Source organism: Canis lupus, chromosome 14 (assembly GCF_011100685.1).
Source record: "Canis lupus familiaris isolate Mischka breed German Shepherd chromosome 14, alternate assembly UU_Cfam_GSD_1.0, whole genome shotgun sequence".
NCBI classification, from domain to species: Eukaryota; Metazoa; Chordata; class Mammalia; order Carnivora; family Canidae; genus Canis; species Canis lupus.
This window is the reverse complement of record NC_049235.1, coordinates 5878013-5884829: the sequence shown is the minus strand read 5'-3', so window position 1 is coordinate 5884829 and position 6817 is coordinate 5878013.

Here is a 6817-nt window from a genome sequence, read left to right as displayed (position 1 = left end):
CATGAGGTTTCATCTGATGGTCACATGAAACTTCAGACCAGCTCTCTGCTCCTACTGAACTATAGAATTCTTTGTCCTAAGTGACTCTTATCTCCTAAACCACCTATTCTGCATCCGACACATTTTAATGATGTTTTATTTTTTCCTTCTTTGTTTTACTAATTTTTATTTATTAAGTAATACAAGCACATAGTTACAAGGTACATAAAGAAAAGGGTGAAAAAATCATCCTGCTATACTACTCTGTCCCCCTTACAATATCTCCACTCCCAGAGGCAACTATTCTTCCTGCATCCTGTTAATCCATCCAGATTACATATTTTCTAACATAAATAAATGCATTTTTTTTACAAAAGGGTGCATTTCCAATATTCTTTACTCACCTTAAAAAGTTTAAACCTAATTTGTTGTCTGCACTTCCTGTAACTAATGTCTCTAAATACTTTCTATTCTTTTTTTTTAAGATTTATTTATTTATGATAGACAGAGAGAGAGAGAGAGAGAGAGAGGCGCTGAGACACAGGAGGAGGGAGAAGCAGGCCCCATGCTGGGAGCCCAATGCAGGACTCGATCCTGGGACTCCAGGATCGTGCCCTGGGCAAAAGGCAGGCGCCAAACCACTGAGCCACCCAGGGATCCCCTAAACACTTTCTATTCTAAACTGAACAGTGAAGTTAACTGTATATATAAGTACTATTTAATAGTGTATGTGCATTGCCAATTATCAAAACATCATTTTAACCTTGAAATGCTATTGATACCAATTTTCTGTCCCACAATTAACTTTCTATGGATCACTAACTCTCAACAGATAGTTGGAAGACATGCTCTTTCAAAGGTGAGATCAGAATCTTGAGTGGGAAGGGCATGGAAGTGCAAGCTCTCCACTCCCTCCCATAAAAATTCTGAGATATCCTCCTGGACAGAGTCCCTCATTCCCCAAATGTGGGGAAAAAAAATCACTGCATTTAATGAGAAATGTATTTTAGAACGCTTTCAGCACAGTGTTGTCCAATAGAACCTTCTGCAAAATGGCAATGTTGCAGATTCATGCTGTCCACCAGCCACATAGGGCTAATGAACGCTCGAAATGTGACTTGCACAGCTGAGGAACTAGATGTTTAAATTAATTTAATTTCAATTTAAATAACCACATGTGCCTAGTGACTACCCGTCTGGACAGTGCTGGTCTATGGAATAGTGAGCATACTCAACAGGAGAAGATTACAATCCCTGTTACAAAACAGGAAGAGTGTGTGTGTGTGTGTGTGTGTGTGTGTGTGTGTGTCTGAGACTGTGTATATGGAGCATAGTGGATTGAACTCAAGCTACAGGTTCTGAGTCTTCTTTCTTTACATATCCAAGGCTGACTGGACTATTTCCAAAAAATAATTTATTTTGTTAAAGTTGGAACAAGCATTAAGGATGTGCTACAATTATCCCTAAAATCTGAAATTAAAATACTTTTAATTTACTACAACTCTATGTTTGATTATGCACTCTGTTTTAAAATTTTCCTGGCATGATGTTGCATGTGGATCACACCAAATTAACAGTTTCTCTGTTAGGTGGAAAAAACAAATTGCAGAAGAGTATGTACCATATTATACCAACTGTACGGATATATGTGTGTGCATATATTTATACATATACACATGCACATTTGTATATGAACAGAATTCATCTAGAATAGTGCTGCTCAAGACAGCACATTCTGGAAATGCTATCTAATCTGTCCAACACTGGGGCAGGTAGTCCTGGATGGCTACTAAACACATGAAATATGGCTGGTATGACTGACAAATTGAATGTTTCACTGTATTTAATTTTAATTAATTTAAATCTGAATAGCCACACATCACAAATGGCTACCTCCTTAGATGGCCCAGATCTAGTAGAATAAATCTCAAGCTATTCAAAGGGCTATCTCAGGGGTGCCTGGCAGTCTCAGTCAGTAAGTATCTGCTTTCAGCTCAGGTCATGATCTCAAGGGTCCTGAGATCAATCCCTACATTGAGCTCCCTGCTCAGTGAGGAGTCTGCTTCTCCCTCTCCCTCTGCCCCTCCCCCTGACTCATGGTGGTGCTATCTCCCTCTCTATCACAAATAAATAAAAAATCTAGGGATTCCTGGGTGGCTCAGCAGTTTGGCACCTGCCTTTGTCCCAGGGCACGATCCTGGAGTCCCAGGATCGAGTCCCGTGTCGGGCTCCCGGCATGGAGCCTGCTTCTCCCTCCTCCTGTGTCTCTGCCTCTCTCTCTCTGTCTCTCTCTCTGTGTGTCTATCATAAATAATAAATACATCTTTAAAAAAAATCTTTAAAAAACAAGACAACAAAAAACAAAGGGCTACCTTAAAGGGGTTACTATTAGAGGGAGAAAAGTAAACTGTTACTTAAATTTTACACACTGCTAATGGTGTTTGAATTTTATTATTTAGCTTTGTCCAACTGGCATGGATAACTAATTAAACAAACAAATAGGAAGGGAAGAGGGGATCCCTGGGTGGCTCAGTGGTTTAGCGCCTGCCTTCGGCCCAGGGTGTGATCCTGGAGTCCTGGGATCGAGTCCCGCATTGGGCTCCCTGCATGGAGCCTGCTTCTCCCTCTGCCTCCATCTCGTCTCTCTCTCTGCCTCATGAATAAATAAATAAATAAATCTTTAAAAGAAAATAGGAAGGGAAGATGTTTTAGCTTGGGTTGCTATAACAAAATACCACAGGCTGGGTGGCTCAAACAACAGAAATTTCTTTCTCACAGTTCTGGAGGCATCAAGTCCAAGATCGGGGTGCCTGTAGGGTGGGATTCTGTGAATGCACTCTTCCTGCTTACAGATGGTTGCCTTCTCGCTGTGTCCTTGCATGGACGGTGGTGGGGAGCAAGCTTTAGTCACTCTTCCTCTTCTTAGAAGGACACCAATCCCATCATGAGGACTCCACTCTTATGACCCTTAAATGTAAGCCTAATCCACCCCAGATGTCCACCTCCTAATACCATAACATTGGAGGTTAGATCACATCCCACAACTGAAGCATCAGCAAAAGGCACCAACTCTATCTTTGGTGTCCCCAATCCAATCACCTCTTAGAACTGCCATTACTACCAACCCAGTCTCACCTAGACCATACTACATTTCCACTCTTGGCCCCCACCCCCAACCCCACAGCATCCCAAGTAACCTTTTAAAATGAAAAGTCCTAGCACATCTTTCTCTGTTCAGAAAAGGCTCCCCATATGGGAATCAAATCCATGCTGCCCATCATTTAGGTCTTACATGGACCAGGCCCTGGTATCTCTCCAAGTTCATTTCCAAATATTCTTTCCTTCATTGCGCACTCTGCTCCAGCAAAAACACTGCAGCCAACAGAGCTGCTCCTCCACCATGTCTCATCTTAGATCTTTAAACTTGGAATTCCCAGTGTCTGGAAAGCTCTTCCTTACTTCACTCGTGCTAGAAGACTGAATGGCTTGTGTTCTCCCAGGACTTCTACCCTGAAACCGTACTTCCCAATGTGAGAGTATTTATAGGTGAGGTGATGAAGTCCTGAAGGTGGAGATTAGTGCTCTTCTAAGAGATGTGATCTCTCTCTCCTGCTGCCATAGAAGAACACATCAAGAAGGCAGTTCTTGGAGCCGGGAAGAGCAGGAACCCAACCCTGCTGGCACCCAGATCTCAGATTTCCAGACTAGAACTGTGAGAAATCACTGTTTGTTGTTAGGCCACGTGGTTTGCGCTATTTCGTGACAGCAGTCCAAACTAAGACACTTGGGTCCCTGGTTAAATATCGCCTCCTCGGAAAGACCTGATTTCTGAGCTAAATGGAATGGCAGCATGTCCCGCCACCCCCGTTTCTCCCCATCCCCATATTCGGCTTTACTCTTCTTCGCAGCACTTAGCAGCATCTGACATCGTATCACGCATTTATTGGCTCACGGGGTGCCTCCCACAGCAGAACAAAAGCTCAAAGTGGGCAGAGAGTGAGGGATGTCACCAAGATGGTGACACAGGCAGGTTGTGCCCTGACTTCACACCCCTTCCCAACAACAACTAGCATCAGTCCAGGAGCACAGGGGTGAGGCTGATGCACTCCTCTGCACCGGAGACCAACACAGACTGCATCAGAAAGAGACAAGAAGCCTGCGCGGCGCACGGAGAGGTCTCCCTTGGCCACCAGCTCTTCCAGCAGGAAGAGACAACCCGGGAGGGACAATCAGCAGCCAGCATCGTGGGTCACTCTGTAGGAGCCACCTACTCTAGCCTTCCACCAAGGAGACTGCAGAGGAACCGGGGCTCAATCACTGGGAATCTGACATGACCGATGACTGGGGTGGGCGAGGGCCCGGAGGGTCTGGGCAGATGGGCACCATTCCTGCGGTGCCCAACCAGTGGCTCTGCTCATCTGCACAATGGGATTGGGGATGCACCCTAACCCCGGAAACTAGGTGGGTACTCAGCAAGCATTTATTGAATAAATTAACTAAGTAGTTCTCACAGAGCCATCTCTGAAAATAATCTGTGAACTGGCTGGTTGGAGTGAAACAATAAAAACAAAAGGAGTCACAGTAGGGGAGAGGGTAGGAACTACTATGATCAGATCAGGAAACTGAAGCTGCTCCCCATGCCCACCCCCAAAAGACCCAAAGCCCCGCCCCCATCAGCACTCCAGGCCCAGGCTCAGGCCCAGTCCAAGACAGGAGCAGGTCTGGCTCCTCCGAGGGATGCATGGATGCTAGGGTGCTAGTTTCCAGCTAACTGGAATGGATAAATGTGGATCATTACTATTAACACTTCATCTTCAGTAATTCATAAAGTGGTTCCTTTATACCCTCTGTGACAAATAAACCCTATTTTTTTTTCTCTTTCAGCTGTCAGGCACTTAAAATTTTAAACCTAGACTGAAGAAGAAATTTGAATCCGGCTCTTAAGAAGGTAACAGATGGGCAAATAAGATATTTTTGTATAGAAGAGGTTACACATGAAAAGTTTCGTGATAACAAATTCTCTATTACCTGAATAGAGGTGATACAATTTTCCTGCAATTCCACAGAAACAACACAAAAATAGAAACACCGTAACAAATGACTTCCAGCTGGTTAGAGTTCTCCAGCTCCTCACTACTATTCAGTCTGTCAAGAGTCTATTATTAGATCCTACTGCTCAGGGTCAGCCCTCTGAAAGAGGCGATGTGGAAGAGAAGGAAAGCTGTTGAATACAGCAGTGAGGAGCATGAGCCTTGCAGCTCCAAAGTGGGGCTATATTTCCCACTGGGTGACCTGCTGTTTATGTGACTTTAGCCAAGTGACTTCACTTCTCAGAGCTTAGTGTTCTGCTCTGTAATATGAGGACCAAAAAAATCAGCAACCTTACAGGATTGTTTTCAAGATGATATGAAGTGATGGAAATAAAATGCTCAGCACAGACTTTAACAGTCTTTACTATAATATACTGGAATTATACACTTGGATGCTTCTCTCTTATGATCACCAGAAGGATAACTCCGTCCTCCTCTTGGTGTTTGCATCCTTCCTGGATGCCCAGTTCTGGAACTAAATAGTTAATGAATCAATGAATTGTGTCAACTAAATGTACGTATTTTTATGTGAAAGCCAACCAAAGATATATACAAAAAAAAGAAAAGTTGGGGGGGGTGTTGCATGAAAGGAGTAAGGAGGCACACAGAGGCAGCAGGTGGGAGGGGCAGCTATTGCAAGGAGCAGCAGAGAAGTGGGCAGCAACCCCCCAGCGCAGGTCAGAGAATGCACACATGGAAGTGTAGAAAAGAAGATCTGAGCTTGACTGGCCAGAAGCAGGGACCAAAGGGCCACCTCACTGCACCTCAATAACCTACAAAGGCACTGTTGACCCACACCAAAGACAACACATGCAGAGCACTACGATAATAATAAAACTAATCTATATAGGAGATTCCTGCCTATTTCTAATCCGAAAGATGTAAATCTCAAGTTCCCTTGTGTGGATGCAGAATAAACACTATAGGACAATCTCTGCAGAGTGCAGATCCATTCATCAGCCAAGAGAGATGGTTACTATATGTAGCTAAACGCAGCAGCTAGCCACAGGGTGACATCCTATGGCCACACAAGCAGTTCCACACACATCATGAGAGCACCAGGAGCCTGCCACGCTACAACAAATCCCAGTTTTCTCCAGCAGAAGGCAAAGGACAGAAAGGCAAAAATGTTTTACTGTACTTGAAAGAGAAAACAGACATCTTGTACTTGCCTTCTGACAGAAGTCAGTTTGACAAGAGATGAAACAAGAAAGATGACTAAGACAGTATGGAAAGTAGAAGAAAAACCAGGTTGTCGTCAGCTCATGGGTACCAAGGGATAAGAGGAGGCTCAGTGGCAGGCAGGACTGCCCGGGGAATACAGGAGTGCATCATCTGACCAGAGAAGCAAGGAGGAGGAGCAGGTCTAAGGCTGAAGACAGTTTAATAAGAGTCACCATGGAGAATTGGGGTGGCAGACAGCTAGCCAGAAGAAGAAGAAACAAATGGTGCACAGCGCTGAGCAATTGCCTGATTTTATGTCAACAGGCCAGGCCCAATCTGCCCAGGTGCAGGCCTTTCTCCAGCACTGCTCAGGAGCCCAGGTGCAAGCAAGAGGACAAAATGGTCAGGACGTGTAGTAGAATTGATTTAATACTTGGATTATGGGTTCTCAGTTGAATCAGGACGAAAATAAAGATGGAAAGGTTCAGAGCAAAGGAGTCAGCAAACTAGAGGTCCCAGTGGGATCAAAAGAGAAGGTAGGGGACAAGGTGGATGGGCAGTGTAGTGTGGGGGAAGGGAGTGCA